The sequence below is a fragment of the Piliocolobus tephrosceles genome, chromosome 7 (assembly GCF_002776525.5).
Source record: "Piliocolobus tephrosceles isolate RC106 chromosome 7, ASM277652v3, whole genome shotgun sequence".
Taxonomy (NCBI): Eukaryota; Metazoa; Chordata; class Mammalia; order Primates; family Cercopithecidae; genus Piliocolobus; species Piliocolobus tephrosceles.
This window is the reverse complement of record NC_045440.1, coordinates 98,218,240-98,237,367: the sequence shown is the minus strand read 5'-3', so window position 1 is coordinate 98,237,367 and position 19,128 is coordinate 98,218,240. Positions and strand designations below refer to the sequence as shown.

Here is a 19,128-nt window from a genome sequence, read left to right as displayed (position 1 = left end):
TACCTACTTAATAACTCTGTGATCATGCAAAAATCCCAGGAAATGCCTTCCTCCAAGAGGTGTGGTTGCAAATTCTAATTATAAGAAAAAGTCTTTCTTATAATGGATCAATATGTACCCCCCTGCAGCTTCTATCCTTTTCTCCTTGTTTGGCCCCTCTGAAGCAACAGAGAGTATAGTCTACTCCATTCTCATGATAGCTCTTTGTAGACAACAACCTTTCTTTTTTTGACACCATCTCCAAGCATTTTCCCACGTTGGTTTTCTTCCTCTGGGCAAACTCCATGTTGTCAAATAAATCTATCTTTAAAAAATGAACTAGAAGGTCTGAAACAATTGAGTAGCTTAGTATCTGCTACATGCAAGATCAAAGCAGTGGATTCCATTCTTTCTCCTGTTTGGATGCTGTTTCTTCTGCAGAGCATCATGGAGGGAAATGAAGCCAGCCAATTATACTAGGGCTGTGAGAAGAGTGAGTCAACCACAGGTGTTTTGGCATGCAGGAACTCTGCCACTTTTCAGGTGCTTGCTAGAGCTCAGCCCACCAGAACTCTTTAAACCCACTGCAATGGACTGTGTCCTGCTGCCAAATCCTATGTTGAGATCCTAATCCCCAGTGTGATGGTTTTAGGAGATGGGGCCTTTGGGAAGTAATTAGATCGTGAGGGTGAAGCACTCATGAATGGGATTAGCACCCTTATGAGGGCCTCTTCTTATAAAAGAGACCATTTGCAAGCTGAAAAAGATCCCTCACCAGAACCCTGCCATGCTGGCACCCTGATCTCAGACTTCCAGCCTCCAGAACTGTGAGAAATACGTTTATGTTGTTTATAAGCTACCCAGTCTATGGTACTTTGTTATAGCAGCTGGAACAGACCAAGACACCCGCCCACTTCCTCATCCATTTCTAGCATTGATTCAAGCTTGCTCATAGGTTCACCTTTATCTCATCACTTACCTAGTTAAGTCCCAATCATTGTATTTCTTTAGAATGTCTGGGGTGGGGGAGGTGTTTACCTTCCTACTGCCACTTCTCCTGGCCCGTCCCTGACACAGAGGTGCCTGGCTTTCCACTGCAGGCCCCATCCTCTCCCATTCCTATCCACCCCACTTACTGTTGCCAGAGTAACTCTTCTGCAACACAGCCTCCTCTTGCAACTCCTTAATCACCTGCCACATTCTTTCTCTGCCCGTTGGCCTATGGCCAAGGCCTCTGTCCAACAGAGCCACCTTCCCAGTGGACTCCACACTTACAGGTCTCATCTCAGTCTCTGCCATGATGAGAATGACGCCTTTTCCTTAGTTTATATCTAAAGAACCGACACAGAGAATTTCCTTAAAAAAGTTTGTTATTAAATTGATATGAACTCTTCCTTTTGTGAGCAGTAAATACCCATCTGGTTCCTGACACTGAGGGAAGGAGTTATTTGTGTTCTTCTCCAGAAGTCAAAAGGACCACGTCTGGCTGGACTGCTCTGGTTTTGAACACAATTCCCTTGCTCATTAAAACATTTTGAGATGTTTGAGTTTGTAATTAAAGAAAGCACCTCCTCCCAAATTAATCCCAAAGAAATTCATCCAATTTTAGCGACTCAGAGAAAGATATTATGGATCCTAACATCTGACAAATACCAATTCCAGATGGTAAGAATGAAAGAATATTAAAAGTAAAAAAGCCTGGTAATTAAATGGACAAGTGGCTGACATGATGGCTTTGGGTTTCTGGATGAGTTCCAGATGGCGGATAAGGATCCACTCCAGCTGTGTAGCAGGGCGAGGCATCCCCAGCAATGACACTTACAGTTTCCACTTATCTGCAAGTCAGTTCTGTGAGAAAGATATTAGATTCACTTCTCTTTCCAATAGCAGATGTATTTTTAAAATGACATTGGTTGGGTCCAGTTCCTTATTTCCTCACTGAGAGCTTGTTCCACAATGATATCCCATGACTGCCAGGAGCATCAGAGATTAGGACTCCCAAAAGCATACTCCTGAATTACTTCCTGCCATTGCAAGCCATTCTCAAGGCCTGGGCCCTGGGTCCCCTTTTCGGGGCCCAGCTTGGAAAGGAATGAAGGCTTATAGCTGGGGACTGTGGACAACAACTTAGTCCATAAGGCCATGGATTTCCTGGAAGTAAGAGTGTTGGCTTGTGCTTCTCAGCACTTCAGGCAGCACTGCACCCTCCCTTTTCCTTCTGTGGATGACACACATTCCCATCTCTTGCAAAAACTTTAGCAAGCTCTTAAGGGTAAGGGTGAAGCTTGGCGTGGATGGATGACATAGAGAAACTGCTACAGGAAGCACCATCTCATCTGAATGGTATTTTGGGCTTGAACAAAGCCTAACTATTAAGACTTTTAATTAGCAAAGCAAAGTCTTAAATACAGATACTGAATAAGTGGGATCATAGGGTCGTGCAAGGACCATTACAGAGTGTGATTTCAGTGGAGTATTTATAATTCATAGATTCATCTGATGAGTCATATGTGCCAGCCATGTGGCTGAGTGCTGGAAATATGCAAATGGAAAGAATTCAGTAATTGTTGAATTGCATGGGTGCGTGCATACACACACACACACACACACACAGCATTCCCATTCACATAATCTTCTTTCAACACCTGGAGATTGTTGGTTTGAAGCACCAGCTGTAGCTGCTTGCATTTGCTTTGGATACCTGATTTCCTCATTTACTTTTTACCCCTGATTTAATTTGATGTAGCCACTATGTAAGAGAAGCTTAGATATTGGGAGAGAAGTGGAAAGAGAAATATGTATTTGGTGTAAGACGTTTGTGTGCACATCTGAGCTGTTGATTTAATGAGATGACATCCAGGTCTGCAAATTGAATGAGAAAGGGGAGAGAAGGGATTTACACACTGGCTGGATGATTATAGATTTGTTTAACTGTCACTAGGATTCTATTTCATGGTTTTGTTTTTATAATTGAAATTATTTCACCACTGGGTTAAAACCTTATATCTTAAGTGTCACCCAGCAGCATAGTTTTGTGATTGAGTTGCTCTGGAAAGCTTTTGAAACATAAGGTTTACCAAGGAAATAATAAAATACAGGCACAATAAATATGGAGTGCAAAGTCAAGGTGGTTGATTAACATGTAAAGATTATTGAAGTGTGCAGTGAAATATGGGGTAATCTGGTAGACATGGTTTATTGGTAAAAATTTTAAAACAAAGGATATTTTAAAATAAATAAAACCCAACTTTGATTAGTGTGTGCACTTTCAGTAACAGAATGCATAATCTTGAAAAAATATTGGAATCCCTTTTGAGGTACAATGGTTTAGCACCGATTTTTCATTTGAAATTAGTGTTTACTCTTAGCCAGAGAAAACTCCCAGATGTGTTTTTCATTAGACCATGTATTTTATTAGAAGCCATAATTATAGAGCAGTTTGCAATGTGCAATGTGTTATTCCTCATAGATGAACCTATACCAATATTAATAACTATCATTCATTAAGGGTTTGTCTTGTACCTGGCCCTGTGGTAAGTGATTTGTTTTTCTAAGACCACCAGAGTGGGCACAAAAGAACCAGCGAGTAGGCAAGGCTAAAAGCAAAACTGCAAATTTATTCTTTGGTCATCTAGCTTCAGGGACCGGAGCTGGGGGGGTGGGGGGGAGGTGGAGTTTCTAATACAGTCCCGACAAGAGTGGGGGCTGAGAAAGCCCGCCCCCCCGGCGCATCTGCTGGGAGCAACTTTTCTAGGAGTGGAAGGGCAATAGGCGGGGCACGGGCATGTTGGGGGAGGGGGGGGCGCTCCGCAGGTGCCACCAGGTAAATCTTGTTCTCTTCGGATTGACATCACCTGGTGCATGCCTGATTAATCTGCACCTTCCCGGGCGTCAGCTGCATTCTCGCACACACGGGAAGAGGTGGTGGTGAAGAAGAACACGGAAGTGCACCATCCTGCCTCCCTTCGTCCAAACAGTAAGTACTTCACAAACTCATTTAATTCTCAGAAAAACCCTGTGGCTATTTTTATGTGCATTTTACAAATTAGAAGCCTGCTACCAAGTGAAGTTAATAAGTACCTTGCCCAGGGTTATGGAGATGCAGAGCTGGAATCTTTGCCTCTTGGTCTGTTCTGTCTGACTCCAAAGCCTAAGCCCTTAATCACTACACTGACGCTGGATGTCTTTGAGTGGGGAAGCATTTGTACAGGGCTCCATCTGCTTAGCTTTGTCCTGCATATTAACAGGGTGTGTGGTTGGGAAGAACACCTGGTCACTTTGTCTTCTCTAGCAACCAGCACCTCAGTTTCGTGCTTCTGTAAAATGGGGATCATAATTCTTATTACTTACGGGGTTGTTGTGAGTTTTCAATGAGATAAAACATAAGAAAAATGTTATAAATTGCAAGGAGTCATGTAAATATAAATACCCATTATGTTAATTTTACTATGACAGTATTTATCTGTCAATCCTCACAAATTCTGTGGATATAGTTACTCCTTATTGGAGGCAGAGTGTCTAGCTGGCTTTTTAAAGTTTAAAAAACAGAAATGTGCTTAGGAGTAAAATCCTTTTGCTAATCCTCCTCTTTCCCCCTGAAGATCAAATGGGAATACCCGTGTCTCCCTGGAGATGGAGAGTTTTGTTTAACTGAAAAATGACTTGGCTTCTGAAAAGCGTTCTTTCCTTCTCCATAAATATTTAAAAGCTCTATTGCCATTGGAAGAACTTTCTTTGCACGTTCACCACTGCATCCACTCCCATATTTTTCCTTTCCTTTCTTTTTCCCTCCTAGTGACCCCAAAGCTTTTAAAGAGAAACTTTGGGATTTTTTCTGTCCTAAAAGGGATATTTATTTTATTCCGAAATGTCAGATGAGTCACTGCAGTTGGAAGAGGACCATTTAAGATAGTGTATGCTGAACTGCTAAATAAATAATAGTTGACATGCCCAGAGCAATTTCTCTTAGCATGTGTAGACCTAAGAAGAGCCTTCATTCAAAGACAGAGTTGCTCAGGCTTTCATGTTTCAGAAGCAGCAGATAAGGTATAAAGTACATATACTCGGATCCAATCCACTACATGAAAGAACCATCTGGAGAAGTTTCTGAAAATTCATTTCCACTTAGTAAATATTTGCTGAGGGCCAAACACACAGAAGGAGCTATGTTAGGGACTAAAGGGATACAAACATGAGTAAGATGCACGGCTTGTTTGCAAGATGTTTTTATATTATTGGGAAGGAAAGACTGAAATACCAGTAAGCGCAACATAAACAGAATAACACACATGTCTAACAAAGACACAGCATGTTGGATTAAGAAGGGGGGGCTAGATCACCTCCTGTTGGGGAAAAGAAAAGAGACTTCATGAAGAAATTGGGACACTGGGAACAAACAGTGGTCCAACTTGGCTGGAGTGGTGGGTGACTGTAGGAAAAGAATGCGAAATAGGATGAAAAGGTGAGTCATTCAGGTGACACTGCAGGCAGTCTTCAATATTAGGCCTGTGAAGGAGACTCAGTGAGGAGCTGGCCCCTGGAATTATCCCATTTTTCACATCTACTGCAGGTCCTTATGTAGGGTTATAATAAACCTACATCTTTTGTGGGAGACCTTGGGTGGATTTCTTGTACAAAATGAACATGACCAAAGCTAACCTCCTTCCTTTGTTATTTTTCCCTCCATTTATTATATCTGCTCTTCCCCAGGGCTTGATATCAGAGCTGTGGGTGTGTGATAATTGGCTACAGCTATTGATGGCAAAGGGATTCCTTGCTCAACTCATTTGAAATCTTTTAATCTGGATTGCACAATCCTGTAATGATTGGAATGGATCAGGACAGGGAGGAGGATCCTTTAGTTACTGGTTCTCAACCCTGGCTGCATATTAGAATGGCTTAGGAAGGTTTTAAAAATTCTGATCCTTTGGCCTCCATCTCAGGATAACTGAATTAGAATCCTTGAAGTTGGGATTAGATATTAGCTTTGATTAGTTTTTAATTTTTAGGAAATTCCTCTGGTGATTCTAATGTACTGTGAGAGTTAAGAACCACTGCTTAGATAATTTCTTTCAGGAAACACAGAAAGTTCAGCTGTCAAGTAGACAACATTTCCCTTTTTGATGTCTTTTTCCTGAAGTCAGGGTGAAACTCGAAGTGTGATTTCTCAGTGTAGGTTCCCATTCAAGCATTATCTATAAGTAACAGCCAGCACCCTTGCTAGAGAGAATGACAGAGATTGCATATTTGCCTAACATAGGAGCCAAGGCTGGCTAGTATCGGGATTGTGATTTTTCACAAATTGACCACTGCCTTTTGTTCTGCAACACTGTCTTACGAGACAATGACTTCAGAATCCACAGTGTAACCAGCACTTCCTTCTCCCGACACATAATGTTGATATGGCAAGTGGGATTGCTGATCCCACCTGTTACAGGAAAGGGGTCCTGATCCACACACTACAAGAGGGTTCCTGGATCTTACACAAGAAAGAATTCAGGGCGAGTCTGCAGTGCAAAGCAAAAAGCAAGTTTATTAAGAAAGTAAAGTGGTGGAAGAACAGCTACTCCATAGACAGAGTACGGTGTTCCTGAAAGTAAGAGGAGGAACATGTCCACCCTAGGTACAATGCTTGTATATATAGGATAAAAAAAGATCATGGGGAGATGTGCTCTGCTACAAGGGTTTGTGATAAAAGATTCATTTTCTTAATTACTATATTTTGCAAGAATCAATATTATTATCTTTACAGGAAAATTAGGAATGCCTTTGCCTGGGTCTATTTAGTAAACACTATCAATTTGTTCCTTTAACCGTAAACATCTAGAGGCTAAGAATACTTTTCTGGGAATGCAGCCCAGCCAGCCCCAGCCTCATTTTCCTAACCCTCACTCAAGATGGAGTCACTTTTGTTTCGAACACCTCTGACACAGCTACTTGAAATATATTTTTCTGCCAAAGAGACTTTTACTTAGCACCCTTCAAGATAATGTCAGACTCCTTGCATAGGGTCCTTCTGGTTCAAGTCCCTCAAAACAAGAAGTCTGGTTTCTAAGAGCTTTATTTTTTGCCTTGAATTATCTGGATAATTCCTTTAAGCACTTCATTCTGTATATAGACTTTTCCCTGGTGTCAGAAATCCAGATTCAAAAATATGGAGCACCGTATTTTATGTCTAGGCTGCTCCCCAGAGTTGTAAATTGAAGGGAGTACCCTTCATGAATACCAGCCCAAAGTCAGTATCAATCTGGTCCAAAGTCACAGATTGTTTTGACTTCACAGTTGTCATGTGGGAAATTACCTTGATAAACTAGTAGCCTGAAAGTAATTTATCAGGCAAGCAATAGTAGCCTGAAAAGTACATTATCAGGCAAGCTAGAGTAAAAACTACATTTCCCAGATGTCCTTGCAGCCGGGTCTGGCTATGTCACTAAGTACTGGCCAATGGGATTTAAGTAGAAATTAAATGTAACGTTTCACCAATCTCAGAAGGAAGGAATATATTTTCTCTCTTCCCTTCCTGCTGGCTGGAATGAGGACTTCATGAAAAGTCATCTGGGGCCATGTGGTTGAGGGCAACTCTCATGTGAGAGAGAAATATATTTCTCTCTTGTCTATATCAGTGTTATTTTGGGTTGCTGTCACATACAACTGAACTCATATTGCATACACCATCCCTCAGAGTCTTAAGTATCATTACAAAAATATTCGGTAGGCACTTGTCCCCAGGAAGGGAAGTTGGGAAGAAAACTTAATTTGCAACACAATGATTTAATCAACAACATTTTGTTGAAAGTAGCCTGATTTGAGTTTATCATGGCCAAGGAGAAATGGATCACATGAAAACCAAATATTCCAGAGGGGTCACTAAACCATAGGTGTACCCTATGTCCAGCCTCTGACATGTTGGAAAACTCGGCTAAGTGGAAGAAAGAAACAGCAGAAACAGACTCCATTCCAATGAGAAGAACAAAATGTTAGTCACACTCTAGAAGGAGACATCCCCATGTTTCATGCAGAATTCACTGGGCATCATTTATTTAAAATAAGTCTACATGTTCACCCTGTCTCCCAGGACAAAAAAAAAAGGTTGAATTTCTGAATTACGTGCATCAGTTGCTTTGCTAAAGTCATAAATTCAAAGGAAAGAGCAAAATGTGAAAGATGTTAAAATCTAGGGAGCACTTTTGGCTGAGACAGTGAGCCCCATACGATTTCTTATCGAGTCTGGCCACCATTTGTCTCTGTATGAGCTCCCTAAGCAATGATACTTCTGGATATCTATGGAGAGGAGGGCTCAGCTCTATATTTCATAAGGTTCACTTCATTTTTCCTCAGCCCCAGAGAAGGCAGTCTAGCATATAGCATGCTTAGGAAAGAAAGTAATGAGCTGTCAGGAAGGGCAGATTAGAAGCAATTCACTGAGTAGTCAGTATCTTAAGCCATGTTCTTGTCAAGTTGGCGAACTTTTCTCCCTCTCAGTTCTTCCTAGGAACTCATGTATTACCCTCAGGGATTGCATCTTGTCAACCCACTTGGGTCATCTAATCCATTCACACTGGTTCCAGTTTTCTTGGCACATAAGAACTGAAGACACACTTGATGTGTGTACATATTTCTTCCTACTGAGTCACCCTTCTTGCCTCGGTTCCAGTGCAGACGCAGACATTTCAAGAGCACAAGGTTTAACAAAACATATGGCACCAAGTTACATGAAATGTGGTGTTTAATTCCACCCAGAACTGTTTTTGGTGATATAGTGTGGAGTTTTAAAATAATATTTTAGCACAAAAAATGTAAATGTTCTTATAAATGTCACATCTTTCCCAAGTGCTTTGGTTGATTCATCGTTAAGTGAAAAGCCTTAATTATATTGCTGTTACTCATTAATAGCTGAAGTGCAGGATAAGTGGGGATATACAGTCTCAGGGCTTTCTGAGTGCTGACTTGATGAGACAACTCATAGACATCAGGGAAAAACATGTCCCACAAAGAGATAGGATGATGAATTTGCTCATTTATTTGGTGCTATAACCAATATTCAGGAAAGGATGTAGCACATTTTAGGGAAAATAATTGCTGGGGTTGAAGTGTCGTGTTCTTACTGGTCACTGAGTTTGTTTCAGATCTGCCAGGATTCTCTAGGCATTCTCATAGGCTTCTGATATCAGCTTCTCCCTGAAACTGTGAACCTCTATCCAGGATATATTGTTACGGTCCTTTCCTCTGAATACCGTAAGGAAAGAGGGGCCTGCAGCTTCTGAGAGGGAAACATGAGAACCAGTTGGCTGTGAAGGGAAGGAGGACAAGGTCTGAGGGACAAGGGAAGAATGAATCAAGAGAAAGAGCAACTTAACATATGGGTACACAGTAGGCTGGTGGAAGTGAGAGCAATTTGTAGCTCAAAAGCCAGACAAATCACCCCAAGGCAATTGTGGGTACCAGGGCCTATCAGGGAAGGACCCTAATGGGCAGAGGCAAAAAGCTGAGCTTTGTCCCTTTAGCTAATTTAGTCTCCCTGGGATGGCCTGCTTAGAGTGGGTAGGGAGAAGCGGTCCAAAAAGTTAACGTTGATTGACAAAGCTAACATTGCCTCATTCAATCCTCACAAATTAGTTTTCAAGGTAGATATTATTACCTGTACTCTTCCCAGAAAAACTGGAAAGTTAAGTAACTTGACAGGAGTTTCTCAGTCAAAAGTGATAAGATATGGATTCATTTCTTCATTCATTCATTCATCCTGTAGTTGGGGTCTATAAGTTTACAAGCGATTACTTGTATGTGCAGAGGAATATGTAGGTTCTTTGTTTTCTATAACTCGGGCCCCCTCACTGATGTCCTGTGGCACAGGGGGGCAATTGAGTTGCAGGGGTGCAGAGACCTTGATGTCCTCTGCCTCTCGGAACCTGGGCAGGGTTGGGAGTCCCTAGCTAGTTGTCTTGACTGCTTTCCTTTATGTTCTACACAGGTATTATCATTTTCCATCTGTGCTACCATGTGAAAAATGTTGGGAAACTCTACTGGAAACTGACCTCGCTCTTGGGACCCACCCTGCCAGGCAAAAGAGGTATGTACATGTGCTTCCAAGTTGATGAGGTGATGACTTCTCAGTCTTTTCCAGTTTAAACTGCCTTTTTCAAGTTAGCTCATTGCCTTCCACAGAACTGCTTGAATTTTCAAAATTTCTTTCCTTCCCCCTTTTGCATTCCAGGCTGGCTCCCAGTGTATGGGCGTGCAGTTCTTTGGCTTGTGTTTTCTAGATCCTTGCTGGCTTTGATGTGATGGAAGGGTCACATCAAAGCCTGCTTGGCTAGCTCTGTCCTTCTTGAATTCATTGCTGGTGTCACTGGGCCTGTCTGGCTTTGGGTCCCATGCTGGGATTAGCAGTCGCTGACCTTGGACCTTGCTTTTGTCTCCAGTCTCAAGGTTCCTGCTCTTGATGGGCTTGCCTTCCTCACCTCAGGCCTCCTTAGTCCTTCATTCCTCCCCCCACCTCTGTGTCCCTCACCAGGGCACATGGGAACTTCTGGACTATCTGAATATAGTGCACCAGTCATGAGAAACTGCCAGTGCGAGCTCAGGCTGGCTGTCTAGACTTTTCTCTGTATTGCCCTGTGTCCCAACCCGCGGGACAGTTGAACGGGCCCTGGAAGGGGGAGTGGGAATGGAGGAGACAAGAAAACACGAGAAATGGAGACAAGATAAATAGCCTGATCAAGTCTCGTTTAATAATGGTGGTGCGATGCCTTATATAGGCTGGCAGGGGAAGAGGTTGGGCCAGGGCGGTGATGGGGGGCCGGGTCTTCTCAAATTACAATTGTGCATGCGCCATGGGTTTGTAATTTTCCCGGGCGCGGGATCGCACCTGCGCCCTAGGCTGCCTATCTTTCTGGGCGCGAAAAGGTCTGCACGCACGCGGGAAAGGTTTGGGCGCGCGGGAAAGGTTTGGGCGCGGGGAAAGGTTTAGGCGCATGCGGGAACAGGTTATAATGAAGAACCCGGAAATGTACCATTTTGTCTCCGCTTTGCGGAGATCAAGCAACAGAGGTCGGCTAACTCTGGGCCTCATGGCTCCGGACAGGTCCCCCTTTTTTTTATATATAATTGTGGCTAGAAGATTGTCCCTCAGGAACTGCGCCTGTCTTAGGTTGGAGTAATACATCTCATCACTGGTACCCGTCATGGGATTAGGCAGTAGCTTATGACGGCCCTCCTGTCTTAGGTTAGTGAGAGATGATGCTCTCTTACCTGTCATTGGCTGTCCAGTTCAGCGCATAGGGAAGGTGGTCATAATGGGTGTGAGTATGAACCACCGTGATCTTCCTGTTCTAGGCGATGATAATGGACCTGTATAGGCTTTGCTTGGATAGCCTCGACTTGTTGCTTAAGGAATGTCAGGAGCTTATTGAAGACCAAAGGTCCTACAGAGAGTAAGAGCACCCAGTCCAAAACGGGTTATCGGTTTCTGTGTAGTTACCCGAGCCAGTTAGCATATCAAAATCCCAACCATTTCTGGCTTGTTGGTTTCTCTTGGCCGTATCTCTACAATTTTCATAAAATTCTGACTTCCAAATGAGATGGTCGCCTCCGGAAAGAACTGCTCTAACTAAGGTATTCCAATCTATGGGAGTGAGCCAATTTTCGGCCACAGATTCAACTATGGCCAGGGTGTATGGGGCAGTAGCTCCGTATTGCGAGACAGTGTTTTTTAGTTCTTTTATTACAGTAAATTCAAACCCATTGTGGTGTCTCCAGGCTCGGCCCTGCGCATCTGTAGTTTCAGTTGCTGGAAAAACGTCTCGAGGAGAGGAATCCTCCCTATCCCTAATACCAAGCGACCTTCCTTTTGGGACATGCTGTCCGGGTCTCTGAGGGTGAGAGTGTTTCTCTATTCCTCTAGGGTATTGAACGCTCTCACTTCCTGTCCTTAATTTCTGCAATCTAGTGATTAAAGACTGATGCAGTTCTTCGAGCTTTATTTGCTCTTCAAGTTGTGCAATCTTTCCTCTAAGCTCCTCTTTTGGGTCTATTACTGCCATAACTGTGGGGGCAGAAGCCTTAATATAGGGAGGAGGATAAGTAAAAGTTTGTGGCCAGTCAGAATTATGATATTTTGCTGCCCCTTCCTCCAAATTATCCCAGTCTACTTCTGAACGGTTAAGGTTATTTTTACTTTGGTTTTCATTAGTTGTAGGTAAAACTGGGTATTTTCTGGCCTTTTCCTTATTTGATGTTTCTATATTTGTTATTGAGGGGGCCCCAGCCTCCTCTTCGTCGCTCTGTAGTGATATCAAGTCTTATTTCTTTACTAGGTGTGGGTTTGTCGAGGTCGGTTTGGGAGCTGCCTCTTAGTATTTCCTCAGTCTGAGTAACCACCGCCATTACCTCAGGATCTTTTTCTTTTTCCTTTTTATCTATTATATCTCTGTTCCAATAGGAAAAGGCTGTCACCGGGACCTTCTCTGGTCCAAAAGTACTATAATAATCTTGAAAACAGTCTCCCACTCTACGCCACCTCTTTATGTCAATGGTTCCCTCTTGTGGAAACCAAGGGCAGGTATCTTTCACAAAATCGAAAAATTTAAACAAATCATTACTTTTAACCTTTACTCCTCGTGCTTTTAAAGCCTCTTTTAATTGCCCTACATAAATCTGATGCTGGCTTAATTCTTGTCCCATAATCAGACACTATTACTTACCTCTGGTTCCAACGCGGCAGGTTCCCGTGACGTCTGGAGGAATTTTTCTTCCACTTTCACTTTCGGCCGACTTTAGTGCCTTCTTCCTCACTTCTTCCCCCGTGTCCAGGTCCCTGCTCGGGCGCCAGGTGTCCCGACCCGCGGGACAGTCAAACGGGCCCTGGAAGGGGGAGTGGGAATGGAGGAGACAAGAAAACACGAGAAATGGAGACAAGACAAATAGCCTGATCAAGTCTCGTTTAATAATGGTGGTGCGATGCCTTATATAGGCTGGCAGGGGAAGAGGTTGGGCCAGGGCGGTGATGGGGGGCCGGTCTTCTCAAATTACAATTGCGCCTGCGCCGTGGGTTTGTAATTTTCCGGGGCGCGGGATGGCACCTGCGCCCTAGGCTGCATATCTTTCTGGGCGCGAAAAGGTCCGCGCGTGCGCGGGAAAGGTTTGGGCGCGCAGGAAAGGTTTGGGCGTGCGGGAAAGGTTTAGGTGCGCTCGGGAACAGGTTATAATGAAGAACCCGGAAATGTGCCATTTTGTCTCTGCTTTGCGGAGATCAAGCAACAGAGGTCGGCTAACTCCGGGCCTCATGGCTCCGGACAGCCCCGAGGCCCAGCCAACTGAGTGCAGCCCTGGGCCCTGCACATTGGAGGCCATCCCTTATCTGTTCCTTTGGCTGCACCCCTTCCTTCTAGTGAGGAGTCCACGGGGCCAAGAGGTTTTGGTCTTTTCTTAGACCACACTTGGGGTATGCAGGATTCTGAAAATCCTGTGTAAACATCCCTGAGGCTGCATCCAGGAACTTGCATGCCACCTCCCAGGCCACCACTGTATATATATCTGGGCCCAAGGATGGCCAGGGAGCAACAGTTTGGGGGGGCCTGTGGACATTTGGGTGGCCCCCATTGTGGTGCAGAATGGAACCAAGAGTGGGAAGAAAACTGGAGTTAGGGCCCGGCACAGTGACTCATGCCTCTAATCCCAGCACTCTAGGAGGCCGAGGTGGTGGATCACTTGAGACCAGGAGTTTGAAACCAGCCTGGCCAACACGGTGAAACCCTGTCTCTACTAAAAATACAAAAATTAGCTGGGTGTAGTGGTGTGTGCCTGTAATCCCAGCTACTCAGATGGCTGAGGTAGGAGAATCCCTTGAACACAGGAGGCAGAGGTTGCAGTGAGCTGAGATTGCGCCACGGCACTCCAGCCTGGGTAACAGAGTGAGATTCTGTCTCAATAAAGAAAACAAAACCAAAACAAAACTGGAGTTAGGTCAGAAGGTCAGAGAAGTTGACCTCTTTTCCAGGCGCCACACCTGCTCCTCCCTCTGCCAAGGTGCACCTCTGCAAGTGTGCCAAGCTGGCTGTGATGCTGTGCAGGGCCTGGGGCTTCTGGAGAAGCTTGCAGCAGCCCCCACCCAACTGTGTCATGAAATCTGGCCTCCGGTCCTGGTGCCCTCTGGTTTTTCCACGTGTGTCTGGATGTTTCTACTACAATCAGCAAGGCCCTCTCCCTGCCCTGGGATTTTGGCCTGGTGGTTTTGGGCGTGGTGATGATAGGGGTGCTGGGAGTGGGGAAGTGACTAAGATGTATCTGACTTCTTGTTTCTCCTTGTTCTTTTTTTTTCTCTGCACACTAAAAACCTCCCTAACAGAGCTAGAAATTCTCCTCAGAGTGATTTCTAGCTTCCTGTGGCTTGAAGTAAAATGCCCCAGAGTTCAAAATTTCATTTCTGGTATCTAAAGGAAGTTGCGTGGAATCTTGCTTTCTTCAAAACCTGACATCTAGCAGTTCTGCTGTAGCAATTTGGCAAAGATACAATATCCAAGTACATGATTAGCTGGTTCATTTTATTGAACAAGGTTTGCTTGGTTGCCTTCAAATCCATGTGTTAAATCACCTATAAGGCTGGGAGCAGGGGCTCACACCTGTAATCCCAGCATTTTGGGAGGCCAAGGTGGGCAAATTGCTTGAGTTCAGGAGTTCGAGACCAGCCTGGACAACTTGCGAAACCCAGTCTGTACAAAAAATATAAAAATTAGCTTGGTGTGGCGATGAGTGCTTGTAGTCCCAGTTACTTGGGAGGCTGAGGTGGGAGGATCACTTGATCCTGGGAGGTGGTGGCTGCAGTGAGCTGGGATCAAGCCACTGCACTCCAGGCTGGGTGACAGAGCAAGACCGTGTCTCAAAAAAAAAAAAAAAAAAAAAAAAAAATCGCCTGTAGATACTTGTCATGTGCAGTGGATTCACATGTGGATTTAGAATGATAGGAAACAATAGCAACAAAAGAAACCCCACAGGTCCTCCTTCACAGATAGTTTGAGAAGCTTTGATCAAGAGGACCCATAGCTTAGAGCCCAAAAGCTTATCAAAGGCCCTCTTTTCTAAATGGTATCTACCACCTCCCTAAAGGGTAGGTACATTGTTCTCCCAAGGCCACTGAATTCATAAGATATGAAAATACTTTCATATACCAATTAATCCAACAACCATCACTGTGCACTAACTATATTCTAGTTACGTCTGCTGTTTACACTCAGATCTATGCTATTTCAAAGGCTATGCTTATTCCCCTAAACTGTATCCCCTCTGCATATCAGGTCTCCTGAAATTCCCACCATTTGTCTCACAACTTTGGCTTTATTGGTATTTCCTTCTAATCTTCCACTTTTTATTTCCCTTGACCAATTTCTCCCCGACTGCCTCATCTGTTCTTGATCTAATTGCTGGTTTATTCCCTGGCTTGGTCAGGGTCTGTATGGACCACGGGCCCTTGGGATGCTGGAGGGCACAAAACACCCATGAGTAGCTCAATCTCCTTTGTTGTTTCTGGGGCCTGTCATGGCACAATCAGCGTTGGACTTCAGCTTTCTTAAAGGCTGGTGAAGCATGCACTCCAATATCCCAAGTCATTCTAATGATAACGATCCCTATGCCCAGACCATTTGACTGAGCACCTGGCCCAAAAGCCACTCCAGGCTTGCCTAATCCGTACGTATCCTTTAGGATCCTGTGCAGGTTTGTGTACTCCAGGAAATATTCCCTAGCCCCTGAATAATTTGGGTGGGGACCCACAGCCCTGTAGAGGTAAAAATCTGTAGCACCGTAGAATCCCAGACATTCTGTGCTTGCTCGGAGCACAGTGAAGCAGCAGGTATGACTGTGGTTTTCATCCCAACAACATCACCCTTTCCTGGAAGCTGTCAGAAATGCAAATTCTCTGCACCAAGACCTGCTGAATCAGAAAGGGTGAAGTTGGAGCCCTGCAATCTGTAACTTAACAAGACCTCCAGGGGATTCTGGTTTTCATTCACATTTGAGAACCACTCTGCAGAGAAATAATCTTACCTGTTAGACTATCAGCTCTGCAAAGTCAGGGATGATGAATCTGATTTGTCTTTGTGCCCCCAGTATCTAAAAGAGTTCCTGTGTGTGTGCCTAGCTCATGACACATAAAGGTATGGATTTGCTGCTTTATTGATAATTTGATGACCAGATTCCCATGAAGGCCCCCATTCTGGCTCCCAGTAACAACACTTTTCCTGTCATCTGGAGAGTGTCTGGGAAAACCATAGCAGAATGAGAATAAAGGACCTCTTTATAATAAGTGTGCCAGCCAAAGCCCAGCAGGAAACTGGTAAAATCTGGGTTAGATCATGCAGTTTTGGCTTAGAGTCTATATGGGGGGTATCTTTTAGTGACCCCCATTTTAGACCGTGGATCACACTACCCTCTGCCTGCGGTGTGGAGGAAGGACATTTAGGAGAGAAAGAGGCTGCCAGTTGGTCTGCAAACAGGCCCTGATTTAACCTGTCACCAGGTGAAATCTGCATGTAAGGCTGCTGTAGAAAAGGAAGGTGGGGGATGCTGCTCTTCTGGGGCCCCGAGCCAACTTTCCTACCCAGCCACATGGGCTCAAAAAGAATGATAGGAGGCTGGGTGCAGTGACTCATGCCTGTAATCCCAGCACTTTGGGAGGCTGAGGTGGGGGATCACTTGAGGCCAGAAGTTCAAGACCAGCCTGGGCAATACGGTGAGAGCCCATCTTTTCTCTTCTCTCCTCTCCTCCTCTCCTCTCCTCTCCTCTCCTCTCCTCCCCTCCCCTCCCCTCCCCTCCCCTCCCCTCCTTCCTATGATAGGAGTGGTGCTGATGAGAATAGGAGCTAACATGGACTATTATGTGCCAGACATTGTTCTAAATGGAGCAGAAACAATGACCCAGGTGTCAGTTTTCCAGATGAGAAAACTGAGGCACAAGGAATATATTGTCAAGGTCATAAAATGAGTAAGTGGTAGAGCCAGAAGCAGGAGTCTCATTATGCTCTTCGGGCTGGTCTCAAACTCCTGGGTTTAAGTGGTCCACCCACCTTGGCCTCCCAAATGCAGGGATTACAGGTATGAGTCAAGTCCTAGCCCAAAGCCTGATCTCAAACTACTTTGCTAATCTGCTTCTCCATAGACAGAGAAGTGCAGAAGGGCTCTAGGGGATGTTTAAGGGCAAGTGGGTGGGAGTGTGGCAGGGACAGAGAAGGACAGGTGGGGACACACACAGTGAGAGATAACTCCTGGGCCTTGTTGGGCCCCAGAGCCTCCTGGTCTACCCAGCCTCTTGGTCTCTAAGAGAGTGAGGCTGGATAGTGTGTCCTGCAGGGCCAGGCCCTCCTAGGCTTCGTGGGCACATGAAGGCCAGAAGTAGGATGTAACAGAGAAGGGAACAAGGGAGGTTAAGGGCTCCTGCTTTCAAGGCATTGAATGCCCCCTTCCCTCATCCAAATAATAAGCATGGTCCAATGAATGTCTTCTGGCCAAACTAATCAGGCTAGAAAATCTACCTTCCCTTTGGAGTGTGGTGACGGGAGCTGGGAGGGAGGGTGGGCAGAGGTGGGCAGAGGTGGGCATGGCTTGATGGAGCCATGCTGCATGGCACCCTAGCCACAGAGAGGTAGGGAAGGAGAGGGCAGGAGAGAAGGAAGGCTCTTGGCATAAGAGGTATTTCAGCAGTGGGAGTGGGCTGGGGAGTGAGGCCCATGCCTGAGTCGATTGGGAAGTAAATTGAGAAGAAAAGATAGAAAAGGGGTTGTTTACCCAATTCACATTTGGGCAGCCTCAGAACTTCCTTTAAAAAGGGAGATGACAGTGAATTGGGTAGAGATGCTAAGTCAACAAACAAGAAAGTTAAGCCATCATCACTGTTTTCTTGCAAAGGTTTTTCAATATCGTAAAAACATTTTTTTTTCTTTTCAATAAAACCACCAGCTTTGGTGTTTCTTTTTGCATTAAAGGTACATCATTTTTCCTGGAGTGATTAATTGAAAAAGAATTAATTTAGTTCACTTACTGATGTCCCATCTGAAATGTGGGAGGTTATAGAAAACAGAGTTGGCTTATGATACATTTATTTCCCCCCACACCAAGCATCTCAAAGATATTGAAATTGACAGAGATTCTTCTTCTTATGTTACAAATGAAGAAACAGACTCAAGGAGACTGAGCACCTGCCCATGGGTGATCAGTAGCTGTCAGAGGCAGGATTAGGTCTCAATTCTCTTCTTGCTGTTCTGGCCAGTGTGCATGCTCTTGGGTATTCATGCAGCACAGTTCTCACCCGTGCTTTCGAGGCAAGTGACCTATTTCTAAGTAGGCTCTTCACAGAGATGCTTTTAATGGATTTACCTCATTTTTAAAGGGAAGAGTTCATTTCTTCTCCTCCCAAGATACATGTGATGGATGAAATTATTATCTCATCAGCTTAATTATCTTTTCACTTTGGAGTGCAGGGAACTAACCGCACAGGATTTTACTGGAAAAAAAAAAAAAAAAAAAAAAAAAGGCCTTGCAGTGGTGAGGACCTCTCACTATCCCTGGAGAGGGCACAATGGAGCCCTGCAGAAGTGGCATTTACAGGTTGCCAATTTCCGTTGTAACTCTGGGAGTCCAGACTGTACACTCATAAAAACATTCCGTAGATATTGGGCAGCTGTATTAATTCAGGGAGTCTGTTTTCTTCATCACTTCCTTCACAAACTGTATGAAGCACAGGAAAGCCCACTCTGGGTTTAGTGACTGAGTGGCAATCAGGACAAGGTAAACCAGATTAAATGGGACTTATCTGAAGGGAGAGAAAATGGAGGCAGGAATTCCTATTCAGTCATAGAAGTAAATGATGAAAAATCAGTAGTAGTCCTTTTGTTAGATGGGCAGCCCTAGACTGAGAACAGAGCTAGATTTAGGGAGTGGCTGGGTAGGAAGCTTCCTAGATGTCAATCTGTAAACTAGAACCTCTTAGAAATATAGTACAGACTAACTCAGGTTTCCATGTGATGAATTCCATACTGGCCAAATGTAAATCGATTCTGCTCCCACTAAAGTAGGCCATGCTTTACAGTAGAAATTAAAGATTTACCCTTGACTGCCATCTTGAGTATCTTTCAGCATGCATGTACGTACAAGTTACATGTTCTG

At 44.4% G+C, this 19,128-nt stretch overlaps 1 long non-coding RNA gene across 1 annotated transcript in view; it reads left to right on the top strand.

Annotated features, from left to right (window-relative positions):
• Positions 1–19,128, top strand: part of LOC111520889 — a 508,845-nt gene that overhangs the window by 18,696 nt on the left and 471,021 nt on the right. Inside the window, exon 2 of the long non-coding RNA XR_002724789.1 lies at positions 9,947–10,045. This is a non-coding gene — a long non-coding RNA (uncharacterized LOC111520889). The remainder of the gene's footprint in view (positions 1–9,946; positions 10,046–19,128) is intronic.